Raw genomic sequence first — 21,900 nt, 5'->3', positions numbered from 1 at the left:
GGTTTTTTCCCTTAATGTTAAGAAGAGCACTTCTGTAACAGTAACATTTTTGAAACTCCTTTTTGAATACTCCTTTGGGTATTGCTGTCAGAGTGTTCAACAAATTTAAATGTTTTTCGAATGTTCTCAATGAGAATATTTCAGATATTTGAGGAAGGTGTATTTCATATTTATAGATAGCAAAAAAAGGTGATTGGAGTAATATTCAGTGAGAGTAAAATGGGTAATTTTGCCAACCGATAATAGTCTAGCATTTACATGAGCCATCTCTCTTGAAATCTTCCTTCCTCACTGTATGGTTAGGATGTTCCGTCTAAACCCTTTGTGCTTTGGTTGCTATGCCTCAAAAAATGAGGATGGTAGTATTGGGTCTGCCTGTCTTAAGGGGTGGTTGCTGAAGAACATGGAACATGTTTGCACACTCATAGTCCAATCAGTCAGTGGTATCTGTAGATGGCTTCCTCTCAGATGTTTCAAGATTTATACTCTCCTCTCTACTTCCCTACATTATTGCCTTAGTGTTCACTGCCATTCTTTTTAGAACGGTTGTAATAACATTGGGGCACCTGGGTGGCTCAGTTGATTAAGTGTCCTACTCTTGATTTCCGCTGGGTCCTGAGATGGAGCCCCACATTGGGGGGAGTGGTCCATGCTCAGCGGGGAGTCTGCTTGTGATTCTCTCCCTCTCCCTCTGCCCCTCCCCCTGCTCACACTTGCTCTCTTTATCTCTAAAATCAATAAATAAAATCTTAAAAAAAAAAAACCTGTTACAATAGCATCTCCCATACTTCCCCACTTGCACTGTAAAAGCAGTATTTTTCATTTTAAGAAATGTGGAAAATTTTTTCTAAATTGGAAAGCGTGTCAGAATCTCTTCATTAAAAGACATCTGATTAATCACTTTATTTGATTTCAAGATTTTTTTTCTCCTCTCTCTGATTTCCCTCTGCTAGCCCTATTCTTTACCTCTTCCCTTATCCCATCCCACCAACCAGTCCATCCATTTTACTTCGTTCAGTTCTCAATGAAGCCCTATTGCTTCTTTTAAACTCTTAAATCTTTCCATGGCCTACTACCATCTACCAAAGAAGTTCAAAGATCTAATATATGAGGACCTTCATAGTCTAGACCAGTTCTCTCTAATAGAACTTTCCACGGTGATAGAAGTATTTTATATCTGTTTCCAAATTGGTGGTAGTAACTAGCCACAAGTGGCTATTGAGCACTTAAGATGTGGCTGGTATGACTAAGGATTTTAATTTAGCATTTTAATTTCAAATAATTGTTGTGTAAGTAACCACATGTGGCTCGGAGCTACCATATTGGACAGCAAGGTCTGGACTTTTTCCACCTCTCCAGCTTTATCTTTTCCCTGTGTATTCTTTAGTTTTTGGTCATGCTGAACAAATTTGCTGACTTTTGAAGGAACCATGTTTTTAGTTATTTTCAGCTTTATTGAGATATAATTTACATATAACGCTAAGTTTAAAATGATTTGATATACGTATTAGATTGCAAGATGGTTACTGTATATGTGTATACACTGTATACAGTTTATGTATATGTGTGTGTTGAGGGGTGAGAAACTTGCTTGTATATGCATCTCTTACATCTGCTGTTCTTTTACTTAGAGTGCTCTTTTATTCTTTGCCTCTTGGCACTAACTTAGTCATCTCAAGACTCAATTCCATAAGATTTCATGGGAGGACTCTGATTTTCCCTTGGGAAGGGTTAGGTACACATCTCTGCATTCCCACAGTATTCCATGTATATACTTGTGACCGTTCATTAGAGAACATTGAAATGGTTTCTTCGGATGACCCCTTCTCCCATCAGAATATACTTGCCTTGAAAATGGGAACCATCATCATTGTACCCTCCAAGCATGTTGCCTGTCAAGGACAATAAGAATGCCTTTCTTTGCATAAGCTTGTTTAGATTCCTCTGTGACTTTGGGCATATCGTATAACCTTCCTACATCTCTTTGGTAAGTAACCTATAAATTTGTGAAAGGATTAAATGAGAGATTGTTTATGGAAAGTTCTGCCTAGTGTTTCGGGCTCTGAAAACCATTCAGTATGTCAGCAGCTTCTATTCCTGTTGTTGTTATTGTAAATACTCAGTCTTCATTGTTGCTTATAATTTTCCTATTTATCTGTTCTGTATCTGAATATAAAATGTGTTTACCAAGATATTTAAGTATATTCATATAATAAAAAAGAAGTTAGCCAAAGAATTAGAACAAAGGGAAAGTAAAAGCAGGAAAAAGAAAATGAAGCTGGCTTGAAGTTAGGAGAGCCAACATTCAGCCTACCACTGCTCCCACCCCCACCCAATTTTTTTGGTAGTGTTTATTCACGGTAGCTCACTTGAAACAAGGTATTTTCTTTGTCCAACCTTAAAAGATAAAGTGGGAACTAAATGTATAAGAAAGTCACTGAAGTTGCTTTACTGTACACAACCGGTGGCTCCGGTGGCTAGAATGCAATTAAATGATCACGGGGGTGTGTGCCAAAAACTGATGACTGGTTTTGGAATTACTGATTTGAAGGTCTTCTTTCTGATAATAGTTAGCAAGGCCAGTGGTTTAGCCCAGATGTCTTAAGATGTAGATCACAAAACAGTCCCCAGGACATGAGAAGAAAATAGAGTTTATATTTATATGTAGTATTATTTTATTCTTTTAAATTTCTGGGGATTTGTGCATATTTCCTAATGAACACAAAATATTTTTGTTATAAATTAATTAATTTTATAAATTAATGTTATAAATGTTATAAATGTTATAAATGTTATAAATTAATTTTGTTATAAATTAATTAATTTATAAATTAATTATGTATGTTAGAAATGTATCTCAAAATTTTTTTTATTTTAAAAAGTTTCAAGATTAGATTGTTTTTAAATTTCTTCCTCATTTGGCACCAGTTTATCTTTTGTGGTTTCTGGCCCCATTATTTTGCTGGAGGTCCCTTCCTTTGGTCCTGTTTTTCTCTCCCCCCGGAGAGGTTCTTATAGACTCCTTTTACCTAAGGTAATTCTGTCTTTAACGAACTTGAATTTTAACATTTGCTCCTTTTATCCAGAATGGCCTCCTAGTATGTCCTCTTGACAAGTCCTGCTCAGCTCCCAAGACTTCATTCATTGATTGATCTCTTTGGGGAAGTCTTTCTTAACATTTCTAGTCATAGAGTGCACTTCTCATTGGTCCCATAGGCTGTTATACCTACATGCACTGTGCTCATACAATCCTGCTCTGTTCCAAACATAACAGAAAACAAAATTAGTAACTTACAAATTTCTCAGGTGTCTGTATTTTTTACATAAAGTTGATTGCTATGTTTTAAATAGTCTGTAGTGGTGAACATTTTTCAGATGTAATGATTTGAATTTTTAATCTTGGTATATATGTGAAGTTAAATGGTAAAATTAAGCTAGGACCAATAAGGAGGAAGTATTTTGATTTCACTACGGTCAAACACCAAATATGCATATATTATCTTGAAATCCATCTCCAGAGTATCAGAAAACATTCATGTTCATTTTTGTGGAAACATTATTGACCCAAATATAAACAAGGACATTCTTCAAAGGTCTGAAAAATCTTGTGTTTGGGTACTTCACTTATGAAATTATAGTCCCCCCTTTTTTTTTTAAATTTCTTATTTCTTATGCTATATTTTTGAACAATGAACACTATAGTGTGTTACCGTCTCTTAACTACATCCTAAGTTCCACAATAGACTACATCATAATTTTTTCTTTCTTGTCCCCTATATTGCTTATGGTGCTTTTTACATTGTCAGGCACAGCATAAGCCACTAGCCTTGTTTTTCTCTTTGTCCATCATAGCACCTGCATATAAGTGGAGCCATTGAACTCTTCCCAAGGACGAGTTCCTAGAAAGAAGAAATCCCTAGAAAGAGGATTTCATGGCAACGTCGTGGGTCATGGTCTTAAATTTAGAGGGCTTTCTTTTATTCACCTTTCTTTATATATATATTTTTCTACCCAGTCCATCGTTCTAGGGAAGTATGGCAGGTGGTCGGCCTGGTATGGTACTCTAGATTTGACTTTAGGCGCCCAAATCATAATGAAGCAAGCAGCTCCCTCTGTGATTGCACGTTACATTCCCTGCTCTCCTGCAGCGCTCATTGTTTTGTTTGGATTCAAAGCATATTTAGCAAGAATAAGACAGTACTGTCAGTACAGTTGATTATCAGGACCCGATCATTTAACCGCCTTTATGTTGGTACACTGAATAATGGCTATATTCTTCCACTTGGTCATGCATGTGATACCTTAAGTTTTTTTTAGCAGAGTTGTTTTGCTTTGGTAAAATCTGTGTCTTACTGATCAAGCCATTCCTGTGGTAGGAAATTAGGGTCCTGCCTCTTGACAAGCTCATCAGAAATTAGAGGACTTTAGTCTAAATCTGTGATTGCTGAAATCTCCTCTTTGAGGATGTCTTAGTCCGTTCAGGCTGCTGTATCAAAGTGCTACATATTGAGTGGCTCATAAATAACACACATTTATTTCTCAAAATTCTGGAGGCTGGAATTTTAAGATGACGGTCTAGGGATGTTTGGGTTCTGCTGAAAGCTCTCTGAGCTTATAGACTGCTGACCTCTCAACTGTCTGCTCGCATGATGGAAATGGCTAGGGGACTTTGTGAGGCCTCTGTTGTAAGGGTACCAGAGTCCCCTGGACAGTGTATTCTTTATGGTGCTTTGCATTTTAAGTACAGAAGAGGGACTTTTCTCTCTTTTTCATGAGTGTCTGACATCTCCTAGGAGAATTTTGCTTCCCTTTTGCCTTCTGTGAAATAATACAGAATTCTTGATAGGAAGTTCTTGTATCTACTTAGAGGTTCATGAGTCCACAAAGAGAAAAAGCAAAGGGGTGATAGTGTAATCAAACTAAGTTAGGACAATGCCTGCCTGGAGCAGTTAAAAAAAAAAATTGTGAAGAAAATGCTCATTGTAGAAATGTAAAAACATGGAAGAACTTTAAGAAAGAAACTTGCTCTCATCCTCAACCCAGAGATAGCTAGTGATGCTAGTGATTTTTAAAAGTATCTTGATTAATTCAGGTCTTCTAACTTAGATAATGCTGGAAATTTATATATCCTACCTTTCTACTTCTCAGGCAATTAAATTTTTCCTAAAACATTCTTTTTACTAGTAATATTACATTATATGAATATAACAAAATACTCCCTTGAAGCTTCTGCTTTTTTTTTCCTATTATAGACAGCTCATATGAATAAATGGACTCTGATTTTTTTCTTAGGATTGATTTGCGAAAGTTAAATTACTGGATTAAGGATATGAAAATTATTTTTATAGCTCTGCATAAATATGGCTAACCTAGTCATTTTAAGAAATTATCGCTCACATTTTTTGAACTTCAGGAACATTGGGAGCTCAAGGAGGGCAGGGCATGCTGCTCTGGATCTGCCCAGAGAACCAGAATTGGAGAAATTTTTTAACATACTTGAAACACTTTATACAATAATTGCTAATAAAAGGTCTTTTGAAGATTTTTCAAAGCAACTCTTTTATTAATGTATACACCAGTGGTCCAAGGTAATGACTTTCAAGAGCATTCCAATTGGAAGAGTATAACTGCTGAGACATAGCAAACAGATAAATGCTGATTGTTATGGCTATTTCGTTTGATTTGTTACCTGTTCAGAAACTATGCTGAATTCAGCATTTGGCTTTTGTAGTATCAGAAAATGCAGTATTTAAAATTAGAGAAGTGATTTAAAGTTGGTCTTAAATATATTACGGGAATCTACAGATGGAGAGACCGTATTCTCAATAGTTTAATCTTTCAAATGAGATTTGTTTTTCTGGTTATGTTTATATGTAGTTCTATTTTAATTATTGGATAGACAGCATTTTTTGAAGAAAATAATACACTATTTTAAAACTTTACATTAGCTTTGCTCGGTTGCACACTTGACTGATTACATGTAGAATGTATTCTCTATTTGCCTTTAGTGTATGTGAGTGAATGAGTGAAAAATGCTTCCTACAACTGCACAGTTTGGGGGAAAGTGGAAGCATGATGTGCCTTTTTATTGTTCCTTCGGTTTCACTGATTCTAATTATAGAAGCTTACATCACCTTACTTGATGATGAAGGCTTCCCTCTCCTTTGCTTTTTCTTCCTCGATCACTCCCTGAGGAAGGATCATATTTCATAGTGCTTATATGTCCTGCTGGTAGCTTTAACAGGGTTTTCAACAGCATGGTGCTGTCCATTTAGTGGACATAGATGATAGTATGTTGAAGCACACTCTTTCTTACAGAAGAATAGGAGGAGAATGTTGATTACTCCGGCTTCCCTTTTTTTCAGAAAGGCTAAGCAATAGATAGAATGCAGTTTGAAAGGAGGAATTCCTGAGGGGCACCAGTAATTAGAATTAATCGTGTCTGATAACTTAATAAAGAATTCATTTCAGATGTTCAAGTTAAGCAAGGGGTGAGGAAGAGGTGGGAAAGCTTGCTATGATCCTTTATAAGGGCTTGTATGTACCTTTCTGACATTATGGTAAAGGGTCATTCATTCTTCAAAAGGATTAAGATGTTTTTACTATATAAATCAGCACACTTAACAGTTTATATTTTAAAAACCAAATACAACTAAAATAGAGAAACGAGGGGCCTATTTATTTTATTTTGTGGAAGTACATAATTTTTCTCTTGTTGTTTACCTGCTTTTTTTTTTTTTTTTTTAAAGATTTTATTTATTTATTCGACAGAGATGGAGACAGCCAGTGAGAGAGGGAACACAAGCAGGGGGAGTGGGAGAGGAAGAAGCAGGCTCCCAGCATAGGAGCCTGACGTGGGGCTCGATCCCGTAACGCTGGGATCACGCCCTGAGCCGAAGGCAGACGCTTAACCGCTGTGCCACCCAGGCGCCCCTGTTTACCTGCTTTTAAGTTTGGTTACTCTATGTTGTAATGACAATTTTTCACGGTGCAGATGGGGAATAAACAGTATGACTGTGCCTGAGATTACTATAAATCTGATTTTCGTTATTGTTGGTTGTTTGCTTTTATAATGTCTAGAATGTATATCTAATAACTTTATCCTTGACGACTTTCCCCCCTCCTTTTCAGTGTTGTTGTTCATAAAGTAAAAAGTATATTTATAGTTTGGTGACTATCAGAACCTCATTTTTGGCTTTCTATGCAATATTTCAGACATTTTAGTTTGTATTTTTGTTTAGAGGTAGTTTATACAGTTAACATAAATTTTAATTATTGATTATATAGCCTTTACATTTTTATAAATGTATTTTGTAATGATTTGAAGCTTTGCAAAGGCAACATACATTGATTGCTTTATTTTACGGTAGTGCAGCAGACCTTTCTGAAGTCAAAGATTTCATCATATGTGGTTTAATAACATCATGGCGTTTCATATGCAGGGGAAATGTATTCTTAAATGGCTGTCCTGTGGTGATGGTTCCTAGATAATGTGTAGATCAGGGCACTCTCCCTTGCTGCGATTACTTCATTTGAATTGGGAAGATAATGGAATGAGATCACAATAAAATTGTAAAAATGATAGAAGTGAAAAAGTGTTTATTCACCTAATCATATTTTTAGTTATCTGACAAATTACTGACCTCTTCAAAAGATGTTTATTTCTTCCTTCATTAATTAGGAGGTCATTTTTTTTCTGAAGAAATCATGTGGTCTAGCATATCCTCAGAATGCTGGTGGATTCATAGGCTGCATATAGGATTAGACCCGTGTGTTTCTTTCATGGTATTGTTGCACAGGGGATTCTGCATGCTCTGTTCACCATACAGTTCCCCAGGATGGCAGCTACTATGAGATGATTGGTAGAACAAGGAAAAGGATGATGTCATCCTCACTTACAGGCCACACTAAAGGAAAAGAGAGTTGTTCCTTTACTGAGTTGGTGTTTACTACAGTAGTTTCTAACATATGGCATTTAGTGGATTGCATTTCACACACAGGGCAGTAGTTTCTTCAAGCAGCTAAGAGATGGCTCTCCCTTGCTCAGCTTGAGGTCCTTCTTTGTGTGCTATCAGCATGATTTATTATAAAAAGGGGGGGAAACGACCATTATGATTTTGTTTTTGATTTGGTTATAATTTATCCTGTTGGTACCATACATGGAAGTAATTATTATCTGCCAATGAAACTGAAATACTCTTGAGTCATGTTGCTAATGTTTATGTATAAAAGGCTTGTCTTAGAAATTTATCTTTAGGAAATGTTGGGCTTCATTTACATAGAGTGCCTGCTATCATTTTGCTGTTTTAAAAAATGAATGATCAAAATTAGATTTTAGTTAATTTATTCTTGAATGCTTAACATAGTGTTGAAACTCCAACGCATTGTAATTTAAAATAATTAAATTGAAAAAATACATTGGTGCTTGAAAATCAACCTGTATATATTTTCCATGTTTTGTGTTTAGAAAGCTAGTCATGCTTATTTTGTATTTTTGAGATTTAATTTTACATATAAATGCAAATTTTTGCACGTAGTCTTTTGAAATTTTTGCCAGAAATACCATGCTTAAGTTTTAGGGAAATCTAAGTTTGTAAGTGAAACTTATTTTGAAACTTATTTTGAAAGCATGACTTGTTTTTTAATTGTAGTTTTATAAGTAACAGCATAATTCAGATTGGCAGCTTAGTATTGTTCAGAAAATGAGTCATACTTTGTCCAGAGGTATTGAAGAACCCCCCTCTTTTTTTTTGGTGGGGCTAATGACATGATGTTTCTTTGACAGTGGAGTCCTTTATAATAATACTCATCTTTCAGGTAATAATTTCTCCTCCTATGTTGCACATCTCTGGCCCTCAAAATAGTGTTAGGGGAATAAAGCAAAATAGTTGTATTATCTGCTTTGTTCATTGATTGTAACATTCATAATTTTGGGGTCTGGGGATGTACTAAGCATTTTACCTTTGGAAACTGTCATTTTTTGGCCATTGGGAGGCACCATTACAACCTTAGGTGCCAAAACTCTTTATAGGAGTATCTGCAATAGATTCCTTGTGGCAGAAGTATGAAGAGTAAGGGTGGATACTAGAAGAATTGTGTTTTTAGATTGGACAGGATGCGGCAAAATTTAATTTTTTTCTGGAATTTTTATAGAAAAATTACTTTTTAGTCCCAGCTCAATTTCTTAATCAGTTATAATAATTTCCTTCTCTAATTCCTTTTGAGTTACTGGCATCCTGTGTCTTTCTAGGAATTGAGTGTTGGGGCTGCAGGAAAGTACCATATTGCATAGGTCATTCTTCCTCAGAGGAGTTGTTACAGGCTGCAAGTCGGCTGTTGTGCCTGGTGATGTTTTTCAGCTTTCCTTTGCAAAATGAAATTCTATTGTTCCCATTTAAATATACTATTTATGTAAAAATCTTAGGACTACTTTTGATATTTTTAATGTTAGAGTATCCTGAAGGTTATACCTTTTAGAACAGTTATTTGATAAATAGGAAGTTTTGCAAGCAGAAACCCCCTATTAGTAGTGTAAGAAACACATATGTGATATCTGAGAAGGCTGCCTTACGTATTTGTAATGCAAGTATCTTACCAGTGCTAATTATTTTCCCTTGGGAGAATAATAATTTGAATAATAATATTTGGAAATCTAGCTTCCCAAATAAAGCTCTGTATCAGTGCACAGAAATAAAAATCAAGATGGATTTTTAAAATTGAAATAGAGAGGTGCTTTAAGCCAGTTTTTTTCTTATAAAATTTAGCTTGCTGACATGTCTCATGGAAGGGTGTGTGTGTGTGTGTGTGTGTGTGTGTGTGTGTGTGTGTGTGTGTGTGTGTGTGTTTTCAGTAAATTGCTTTTTGGGCTACATCTGCAGATACAGTAGCCAATTGATCTAATGCAGTTTCTGAAGGCTTTCTATACAGGTGATGTCATCCTTTTAGCTCTATTCTCCTCCCACTCTCTTTCCTTCTTATTAGATATTTCATCTTACTGCAGAGCATGGAATCAATAGGAGCTTCTCCTTAGGGAGCTGCTGTGAAACAGGCAAGGACAGTAGGAATTAAGGCACTAACATATAGTCTTGTTTTAGCAGAAGATGTAGTGTTTTTGTGTCATCATATATAAATTTTCAACCAGAAAAGCCAGACTTAGATCAACATTACTGTCTTACTGATGAATTAGAACAAGAAGCAGTACTGCAGAGCTGTAAATAGTGCATGTGAAAAGAGAAAATTTTAATTTTGGATATTATCAGGCATTCTCCAGGACAAACCTGTTAGAGCATATATATTTTCTAACTATCATTTGCTTGCTCATCGGTTGATTTTTTTTTTTTTTTAAACCTTGTGTGATTAAGAAGATAAAGAAGAAACTTTCATTTTAAGGATACAGTGTTTGGTTTTACTCTGATGCAGAAGAATTACTGCAGTGCTTGCTCTACAGAATGAAATAAGTTGAAGAAGAGACAAAGCTGTATTGCAGAAAGGAAAGGTTTCTCAGAATCCAGGAACACAGATTTGGTGCATGTTGCCTTATTTATTTTGATTGATACTGTATTAACTGTGTGTTACCACTGTGCATGTCTGTGCCAGGTGCCTGAGGAAGCATGTGTATGTCTGTATGTACAGAGCCAGAAATGTAAACATCTTGATATACTGTGATTTGCTTTAAAGTGAACGCTGTGATGAAAACTGTTGCAATTATTTAGAACAATACTCTGAGCTACTGAAAGCTCCTGATTTCAGTTTGAAAGGGATTTGGAGAGGCTGCCTTTATATAACACTGCAAATGGCGTATGATTTGTAAAAAGAAACTTAACAGAATTTTGTCAACATACTCATCCGTGTGGCTCTGGTTTGAAAAAGAAACTACCCTTTCCAGCCCAGGAAATGGCTTTTCTTGTTCGCTGTTATGCCAATTGTCTTCAGCCATGGGCCTCCAAAGTAAGTGATGTTTATTATTTTCTTGGAGATGGATATAATCTAGTTATTAAATTTAAATTCTACTTTGAATTGTAAACTAGCTTTATTGTGCTCGTATATTTTCTGAACTTTAAGAATTACAAAGCAATGTAAAAAGCTTAATCTCATGGCCATTTTGTTTTTCAATTTAAAGAAATCTCTAAGGTATCCTGATGTACTTCTAAGAGGATTTGAAAAAAAATACCTTCTTAATAATCTATAGACTTAAAATGTAATGCATTTGAGGTGTGCTGTCTTCAGACTGAATCATTTGGTTATAGCTATTTCTGTACTTATCTGTGAGTATACTCTTTAACTTGACTGTATTGTATTGCCTCCTTAAATGGTTGATGTATTTAGCAGTGTTAGTCTAATCTCTAGTTTATTTTTACACGATTTTATTATACAAAAATTTTAGGAAGACAGAGTAATAACTCTTCGTCAGTGAAGTAATATGAAGGAAATAGTATGAAAAGTATATGAAAAAATTTTTATAATGTTCTTAAGCATTTTAAAAATAGTAGTAAGTGAATCATTAGTAGCTTGAGGCGTTAAGATAGCATCTATTATATGTGTCAGTTTTTTAAAGCAAACACTGACTCACAGAAAAGCAAAATGCTGCACAACAGGACATGCCAGATTTTAGGAACATATACAGTGTAATTTAATAAATTTTATTGTTTATAGTGGTGGTTTATATGGATCTGAAATTTGATGCCACTCAAGTTATCTTTCCTGTTATTTAAATTTCAAAACAAAACCAGAGAAGTGTGAATTTTTAGTTTTGTTTTATAAAACTAAATGTTTTAGTAAGCACTTTAATTGTAACATTGGCTATGTCAAGATTTCTTTACAGTTCTGTTGAATAGAGACAGGCACAATAGAGGCATTTCCTAGGATGAAATCATGTCTTTGTTTAAAGGTTGTCCTACTGATGGTGACTAAGGGAGAAATACTGGGATAGCATCGTAGCATACTGTTTTACCTGAAAGATAGCTCACTGCATATCTTTCTTAAATGCAGCTTCTGGAACGACATTTAAATTCCATTTCGCAAACAATTGATTGAAATGTAAAGAGATGGAAAGAAACATAGGTATATGCTTCATTTGTACTATCTGGTAAGGCATGAGTGGCCTCCGTAGTACAAATGCCACCTGTGGGGCCCACGCTTTGCTGATGCTTGATGGTGACACTACTAAGATTTAAAACCTGTGGAAGGGAAATGGATGAGACCAAGTGAAAAAGCTTTAAAGAAAGACAAGAATGAGATATAAGGGTGGTTGTTTAGAATACCAACAAAAAAATAGCCTTTGGTAGTATTGGTAACCAGCTTTTGATTTAAGATTTAACAAGTTTAGAAGAGCCAAGGGGGATTTTAAAAATCAGATTCTAAGGTTTGATTAAATGCCAGCAAATACTATCTGAGCAGGATTTTGCTATTGGTACTTGACTATGTAAATTAACTTAGTGAAAGAGTATGGCTTCTTTTCCCCCTCCCCCATCTCTCATGTTACTACTGATGAAATTTTAACTCTGGATTGTGACTGCAAACACATTAAACCTGTGATTAATTTTTCAAACTTGGTTCTTTCGGTTTTCCAATACATTTTACTGATTTTATTTATTCATGTATTTTGCCCACGCTACTACTTGGATTTCATTACTTCTGAATTTATTTTCTTGACAGAATAAGTGTAAGTAGTTCTAGAAGCCAGAGTAAGTAAGGGGTGAGGGGATTATATGAACTTTAGGTCCTTGTATGTTCAAAATGCTTTACTTTATATTTACTTTTAAAATAATAGTTTAGTTGTATATAAAATAATAAATCTAGAGTCTTTTCCTTTTAGCACTTTGAAAAAGTTAATGTGCTGTCTCTTGCATCCAGTGTTGGTGATGAGAAGTCTTGGCTCCTTAGAATTCTTAGTCCTTTGTTAAGTAATCTGTTTTTCTTGTTGTCAGTCATTAGTTGTGTTTTGTTTTGTTTGGGTTTTTCTTTTTATCCTTGATGCCATGAGGTTTTACTATGGGTTATCTAGTTTTTTGTTTTGTTTTCTTAATACTTGCAAGTCTCTCTCAAGCTGAAGATCCCCATTGGTGTTCAGTTAGGGAAATTTATTTTTTGAAAATTGCAACTCTTTTTTTACTGCTCCAGATGTTGGAACTCTGAATCTGTCCATATTATCTCTAAACATTTGTTTTGAACTTTATTTTCACTCCATGCATTTCCAGTTTGATCTTCTAGCTCACTGATTCTCCATTTGTGACCAGTTGCCGTTCTGCTCTTCATCTTCTAAATTTCTAAATCATTGTATTAAATGATGTAGGAGAGATGTTAGGGTTCGAAGCCAACGGCCAAGAAAGAATTCTTGAGATGTCTTTGTTGCAAAAAGGTGGTTTTATTAAAGCAGGGGGACAGGACCCATGGGCAGAAGGAGCTGCACTGGGGTCATGAAGAGTGACCCATTATATACTTTCAAGTTGGGGGCGGGGGTAGGAATAATGTAAGTTTCTAAGGACTTCTGGAAGCAAGGTTTCCAGGACCTTGCAGGGGCTAGCTGTTGTTGGGAAAAGGTCATTTCTTACTGTCTAATAAAATCTTAGTCATGAGACTTTTCAGATGTGTATCAGTGGGCCATGTGCTTGTGGGGACTGGGGGGGATTGCCAGCATGTATCTTGGGTTTAGAGATAAAGGAAAATTTTAAAGGAATTTTTGTATGTTCAAGTAGACTTACAGGATGGGGGGTGGGGTTGGGCTAGGATTGCTTTTTGCCCTTAGCAAAGTGTCAACATCGAGGCAGTTGAGTCCCTAGAGGAATGTTACTCTGCCTGTTTCAAGGACTTGTCAATGGGCTGTACATAGTAAGGAAATATAATAAATTCTCTTATGCCTTTGTTTCCCACATCATTAATCATTTCTGAAATCTCAAGTGATGCTTTTTCACAGCCACTCTTGTTTAATAACTTGTTTTCATGGATGGCATTCGTTTCCCTCATTGTCTGCTTAGCTCTTTCTTCACATTTAAAGTCTTCTCTTAGTTGAGTGTGTTTGGATGTTTTCTCAGGAGGTTGATACTCCTCGAGTGATTGAGACCTCACCTTCCTGGTCTATTCAAGTTGCTTACCCAGAGTGACTGTTTACTGGGTGGAAGAGGCATCACCACTTTGGCTTCTATTTGCCTTCTTTTAGGTGCTCCTTTGGTCACTGATCAAGGAAGTGTGTCCATTTTCATTTTTACACACAGCTAAATCTGCAGGTCATTTTCAGGCTCTTACTTTACTTGTCTGTGGCATTTGACACAGTTGACCACTCCCTCCTGGGAGACGTTATTCAGACTAAAAGTCAGAGTCTTAGCTGTGATGTACTAGACAGTGAGGGACTCTTCTCCCATTATCTTCTGCTACACTCATCCTCATTCATTGTAGTGACTCTGGTTTCCTGCACTCTTAAACTGATTTCTGGACTTTTAATAAACCTGTTAAGTGCAAATATTGATTGAAAGCTGCTCTTTGGTTTTAAAAATGTTACAGTGAGGAGATACATGTGTCAGTTTCCCTCCAACCCTCATCTTCTAGTAAAAATAATTAATTAAGAATGCATGCTTCCCCTGTAGTTCCATTTGCCTCACGCAAAGTGCTAGTGTAATATACCTGAGGCTACTGTGGTTATATACAGCTATTTCCTTCAGGACTTTTGAGGCATTTTAGATTATCTTCATAAAACAGGCTCTAAATATTTTTGGGCCCCAGAATCTCTTTTCTTTTCTTTTTTAAAGATTAAATTCATTTATTTGACAGAGGGAGCACAAACAGGGGAGCAGGAGAAGGAGGAGGCTCCCCGTTGAGCAGGGAGCCAGATGCAGGGCTCGATCCCAGGATCCTGGGATCATGACCTGAGCCAAAGGCAGATGCTTAACCAACTGATCCACACCCAGGAGCCCCTCAGAATCTATTTTCAATTCTGTCTCTTTGTCGGATGATACTTCAGTGACATGTCACTCTGTCTAGTCCTAGGAGCTCCTTTATAAATCTGCTTTTAATTTCATAAGGCCTCTGTCTTCTTGTGCTTTGACTGCTGTTTCCTGTATTCCATATGTATGATTGTCTTCCATTTCATCTTATATGATGCTACAGTAATATTTTTAAAAAGCAGATCTCTTCCAGTCTTTTTCTTGCTTTAAGCTTTTTAAGTAGCTTTTTTCTAATACAGGAAATCTAAATCAGCCAAGAATACTACTTCTGGTCCTTTGTCTCCTCTATCCCCCTGTATACATCCCTATCTAAGTTTCACTGGTTTGCTTACTGTTTCTTGATTGCGTATTACTCATTCAAGTTTATACACACGCACACACACACACACACACACACACACGAGTGAAAACACAGAAGTACTTCTCACCCCCCCCTTTTTTTTTTTTGAGAGGGAGAGTTGGGAGGGACAGAGGGAGAGGGAAAGAGAGAATCTCAAGCAGGCTCCATGCCCAGCACAGAGCCCAACGTGGGGCTCGATCTCAGGACCCTGAGACCATGACTTGAGCCAAAATCAAGAGTCGGATGCTTAACTGACTGAGCCACCCAGGCGCCCTGAAGTACTTCGCTTTCCATTCATTTTTCAACTTTCCACAAAGGCTCTTATGTTGGGAGTTTTTGTTATCTAATTTATATCGGTTTCTACTCCATTTCCAATGGTTATAGGTTAAGTGCTTATTCTCAGCTCTACTTTATATATTAGGTATATTAGTACTTAACAGGTTCTCATAAGGCATTCTTATAAATAATAGAAGAATGTTTTCTCCATACAGAAATAAAACATTTCAGCTGGATATTGCAGATCACACTGAAACTGCTTTTGGACTACCAGCCTTGTTATTTCTCTTTCACTAGAGAGTACTGCTCTTGATTGCGTGGTACATATTCCTCCAAATCTTTTCTCCCAAACTTAGATGAATATGTACCCAGAAAACATGTAATGATGTTTTTATGCTTTTAAAAAAAAATGAGTCTTATATTTATCATGGAAGTTACTTTTTTAGTCAGCACAGCTAGGAGACCTATTCAAGTTTGATTATACAGATTTGCTTCATACCTTTAACTGTTGCGCAGTATTCCATAATAGGCTATAACAATTAGACGTTCTCCTTGTGGCGATTATTTTTATTTAATTTAAACTATTGCACTTTGTTTGTAATGAATGTTCTTCTATATTCCTCCTTGCACACCCGTATGCTTTTTTAGGACCCATACCCAAAGAGGAACTGTTGAGTCATAGGTTTATGTATTTTAAATGTAATAAATCTTAATGTTTGCTCTCCAGAGTGGCTACTCCCCAAATCACTCTCTGCAGTGGCTGTACCAATTCATAACTCCCATTAGCAATTTATGAGAATATTGTTTTCCTCCATAGCGTTGCCCATATTTTGTATTATCAGGCTTTCTTTTTGCCAATCCAATGAAGTTATTTGTTTAAATTTTTATTTCCCTGATGTTGCTGGCAAGATGAAGCAATCTTTTCCAGCAGCTCTCTTCTCCTGCTGCTGTGATTTAAGTGGCCCTGTGTTGCAATGGCAGAGCCAGAAGACCAAAGCAGTATCTGAGTTTGCATGTAAAGAAGTTGCCCCGGAGTGTTGCCTGGACCTGCAGAGAACTTTGAGTCAGAAAAATAGACACTTGGATGGTTAAGTCCGCCTAGGACCTACGGCAGCTAGCTCTCAGGTCATTGCCCTTCCCAAAAACCTGTAGTAGCTCTCTATTACCTATAGAATTCAAAATCAAAATACTTTGCTTGACATTCAAGATTATGTTCTACCTCTAGCCTCTTCTTAATCATCTCTTTCCCTTTATATGTGTACAGAGTGTTCAAAAAACTATGTACTTTTTCATAATTGTGTCTGTATTCAAGCTGTTAGCTAAGGAACCTTTCCACCCCCCAAATAGAACTTTGACACTGGTACTCATGGACATGCGAGCTCCAGCTGAGCTCAGAAGTTTGGGTATAGGAAATGGATAAAGTGACTGTGGAAAATAGGAAAGTTTGCCAGACCTGGTAGGCTGGAAGGATGATGAGGTAAGTGAATTGACATGGCTCATGAAAGGTAAGCTAATAAGTCCCCGCTGAGGTTAGGAAGAAAAGGAAAGGGGCAGATAAGCTGAGAGACAGCACAGAAGGTTTAAGAAATCAAGGATTCCTATTGGAGGAAAACGTTCTCCTTTCTGCCTCTTATAAAGAAAAGGAACTGTTGGGTGTTAGGAACTCAAAATTTAATATCAGGAAATAACTTAGGAAGAGCAACTGATTTATAGTCAGGCTGCATGGATTTTAAATCTGGTTTCCCTGCTTCCTAGCTATGTGACTTCGGGCAACCTGTGTAACTTCTCTGGGCTTTGGTTTCCTAATGTGTAAGTTGGGTATAATAGTAGCATCTATCTTGTCTGGTTGATAATTAAATGAGATAATCTATGTAAAAAGTATGTAGAAGGATATATTTGTGAGCTCACATATCTGGTACATGCAGTGAGCACTCAAACATTAGCTGTAGTCACTGTCATTATTCTCATCACATGAAGAGGTTGAGCGGATTCCTATATGTCGATCTAAGTTTCCTTCATGAGGTAGAAAGGAGATGCTGTATACTTGTAAATATCTGTCTACTCTTCACTGTTAGACTGCAGTCCTTGAAGGTGGAACCCATCTGTTTTCCTCTTTATGTTACCAGCAGAGCTCCTGGTACAAAGCAGAGTGTGGCAGAGAATACTAGAATCAGATAGTTCTGGGTTTTAATTCCAACTCCACTAGTTACTCGAGTGAGAGATCTGTGGCTCGCAGCTTAATTTTATTGCCTCAGTTCCTCATTAGTAAAGTAGAGATAATCTTGTCTTTTAGGGTCTAGTGAGGATGAAGATTGCTTGTATCATTACCCACCCAGTTTGCAGACTTACTCTTCTTTCGGGTTTGGTTTATTGTGTTACTTTGATGGATAACCTCTTTCTCCATGGTGTTAACCTCTGTGGGAATCTTGGGAGTATGGGTTATCTCCCACTCCTGACACCTCAGCCAAACATCTGACCTTTTAAAACTATTTCAAGTCTTTGTCTTTTCATCTACTTCACTCCTAGATGAATGAATTCCTGGATGAATTGTGTCTAAACAACAGAAACTAAGTAAGAGGAAGATCTCTGAACTGAGACATGCTCCCATCACTGTTTCTGTATTATTGTAACCACTTATAGATACCTCATTGATTTTTCTGCCTTTTTAAAAATTTATTTATTTAAGAGAGAACATGGGGGTGAGGGGCACAGGGAGAGGGAGAGGGAGTCTCAAGCAGGCTCCGAGCTGAGCACAGAGCCCGACACCAAGCTCGATCTCATAACCCTGAGATCACAACCTGACCTAAAACCAAAAATCGGGCAGTTAACCAGCTGCGGCACCCAGGCACCCCTTTCTGTCTTCTTAAATATACAAGATATAATACAGCCTCTTAGCATAAGTTTAGCTTATCCCACAGGTTTCGATACATGGCATTTTGATTTTTATTCTGAGTATTTTGTAATTTGCAGTGTGCCTTAATTGACCTTTGTGCTATTTAGGTTTGTTTAATAATTTCCGGGTACATGATAATTTTCTAGTTATCTTTCTGTTACTTATTTCTACCTTGTTTGCTTTGTGATCATGGGATATTCTCTGTATGTTTCCATTCTTTTGAAACTTGCTCACGCCTTGCCTCATTGTAAATTTTAAAAATTGTTTTTATGTGTACCCTAAAAGAATTCTGAAGTTTTTGGTTGCGTTATTCTATGTTCATGCACTTTAGGTCAGTTTTGGTGCAATTTTTCCTATCATCTCTATCATTACAGATTTTTTATTTGCTTATTCTGTCACTGGGAAATGTGTGGTGTAATTTGACAGCATGATTGTGGATTCATCTAGTTCTTCTGTTGTTGCCATTTTTTGCCTTATATATTTAGAGGGTGTGTGGTTAGGTACATATTTATTTAGTGTTGAACCTTTTATTATAAAAATGTCCCCTTTTGTCTCTAAGGCTTTTCCCTCAAGGTCTACTTCATCTGAAATACAACTACATAATCTTCTTTTGGTTTGTTTGCATGCTGTATATTTTTCCATCCTTTTATTTAATGTTTTCCCCTGTGGAAGCTTCATAGTTATACACAGTTTTACTCTTCTTAAATCAGAGATTACAGCAATGTATGCTTCATCTGTGAAGTCTGTTTCTGCAGTTTCATGGACATTGGAAAGAACTTAAAGTACTTTAACAACTTCATTTACTCTTCTCCAGACTTAATTCTGTTGTTGTAATGTATTCTAATTCTCTATATGTGTTGGGCCATTAATGTTCATACCTTATGTAGTCAGTATTCACATAGATTTACCCACACATTTCCTGTTTTCATCGGTTTTCCTTTTCTGCATCTAGAAGCTTCCATTTGGAATTGTTTTCTTTCTCCCATTGGATTTCCTCTTTGTAGGTCTGCAGGAGAGTATTTGTCTTCATTTTTATTTTTCTGAAAATGTCTTTATTTTGCTTTTTTTCGAGGACTCTTGCTGGGTACAGAATTTTAGCTCTTGGAGATACCACTCCATTCTCTTCTACTTTTCAAATTTCTATTGAGAATTCAGCTATCATTTTAATTTTGCTCTTGTCCAAGTACTCTCTTTTTTTTTCCCCTGACTGCTGTTAAGACTTCTCTTTATCTATTTTTCTTCCCTACTAGTTTCACCTTAGTTTACATAGGTATGGTTTTGTCATTTATCTTGTTGGTCATTCTTAAAGCTGCTTGATCTGTGACTTTGTATTTTTTTGTCAGTTTGGAAAAATGCTCAGCCATTTATATTCCATGCCTTGGTCTTTTTTTTCCACTATGACTCTTAATTATTCAAATGTTACCGTCTCACTGTATCTCCTGTGGTCTTTGTGCCTTATCTCCCAGATTCATTCTTTTTTACTTTGAGGCTTCATTCTGGATATTTTTTCAGGCCAATCTTTACTAATTTTCTTCTTAGCTCTGTCAAATCTATTGAGTCCCTGTTTAACTTTTTAATTTCCTTAACTTTTCAGTTCTAGAATTTTCATTTTATTGTTAATTATTCTTTGCTACAATTCTTAGGTTTTTTCTCTGTAGAGTTGACTCTTGAACAACACAGTGGTTAGGGCCACTGACTCCCTGTGCAGTCAAAAATCCATTTGTAACTTTTAAGTTCACAAAAACTTAAGTACTAAGAGCCTGTTGACTGGAAGCCTTACCAATAATATAGTCAGTTAAGACATATTTTGTAAAATATAAAAAATAGATATATTTCATATGTTATATGTATCATATACTGTGTTATTACAATAAAGCTAGAGAAAAGAAAACGTTATGAAAAAAATCTAAGGAAAATATATTTAAACTAGTGTAGTGTATTGAAAAAGAATCCACATGTAACTTGACCCATGCATAAGTGGAGCCATAGAAGTCAAACCTGTGTTTTTCAAGGTTCAGTTGTCTGTGTCATGTATTGCTCTATTGGAAAACATGTGGCCAGTGAGCTGTATGACCTGTGAGCTAAGAATGATTTTTACATTTTTGAAGGGTTGTTAAAAAAAAAAAAAGTCAAAAGTATCCACAGAGATTGTATGTCACCTGCACAAGTGTCAAATATATGTTCTTTTGTCCTCTAGAGAAAATGTTTGCCTACCCTGGCTATATATATACATATATTAAAAACAGTCATTTTACAATATGATTATTCCGTTTATTATTTCTCTAGTTTTCATCAGTGCTATCTTGTCTTCTCACGTGCCTGATTTTATTTGAGCAATGGTTGTTGTATATGCAAAATATTTTATGTGACAGAGAGACAGCCAGCGAGAGAGGGAACACATCAGGGGGGTGGGAGAGGAAGAAGCAGGCTCCCAGTGGAGGAGCCCGATGTGGGACTCCATCCTGGAACACCAGGATCACGCCCTGAGCCGAAGGCAGATGCTTAACGACTGCGCTACCCAGGCGCCCGTATGCAAAATATTTTAAATAATTTGAGACCTAGTATGATTTTTTTCCTATAGTAAAGATTCCTGTTTGCTTCCATTAGTTGACTGGAAGCACTAATATCCCTGTATAACCTTAATACAACATCAAGGATTTAGATGATTCCAAAATGGGCATCAATTTACTTTTGGATTACATTCATTCCTAGAGTATAATGTTCTTTCCAGACTCCCAGTCCAAAGGATGGCCTTTCCATGCTAGGCCTTGTAATATAACTTTTGTCTCTTTAACCAGTGACTATTGAAGTGCTTCTGAGTCTCTTCATCTCCCTCTAAGAATCAGCAAAACCTCACAGGCCAGATTATGTGTGTATATTCCAGCTTTTCTGTTTATCTTAGTTATAGAATTTATCTGAGTTGGATAACCCACCATTATTGACAGGGGAATGTATGATGTCATTTCTGTGTGTAGTGTTTGTTTTCAGGGAGGGTGAGGGGCAGAGGGAGAGAGAATCTTAAGCCGACTCCCTGCTGAGCGTGGAGCCTGACGCAGGGCTCGTTCTCGTGACCCTGAGATCATGACCTGAGCTGAAATCATGAGTCAGATGCTTAACTGTCGTTTTTATAATTATAGTGACTATTCTTAATAGAATTCAGACTTGTCCATTTTTCCTTTAGGGTTTATTTAGTTTTTACTACTATGCATCTTTCTTTAATATTTTACTGCACTAAAGCAATAAGAACCTCTGTCTTAAAAAGTAAATACATTTCTCTTAATGTTCCTGCATAGCAGCTTGCAGAGAAATTATTTGGAAAATATATCACCATGCTTCCTGTTTAAAACTTTCTCTCACTAATCTGGAACACAGTTGTTTGTTTCTTACTTTAATTCTTAGAGCATTGACTTTTGTGAGGTTTTTTGTTATTGTTGTTCCGGTTTGTTTTTGGTATG

The 21,900-nt window shown here is 36.4% G+C and overlaps 1 protein-coding gene across 7 annotated transcripts in view; it reads left to right on the top strand.

Moving 5' to 3' along the window:
- The window catches only part of RAPGEF6 (Rap guanine nucleotide exchange factor 6), a 182,431-nt gene that overhangs the window by 71,213 nt on the left and 89,318 nt on the right, over positions 1-21,900 (top strand). The gene's annotated exons all lie outside the window — the stretch shown is intronic.

This window comes from Ursus arctos, unplaced genomic scaffold, assembly GCF_023065955.2.
Source record: "Ursus arctos isolate Adak ecotype North America unplaced genomic scaffold, UrsArc2.0 scaffold_5, whole genome shotgun sequence".
Taxonomy (NCBI): Eukaryota; Metazoa; Chordata; class Mammalia; order Carnivora; family Ursidae; genus Ursus; species Ursus arctos.
This window is presented reverse-complemented; position numbering and strand designations above follow the sequence as displayed.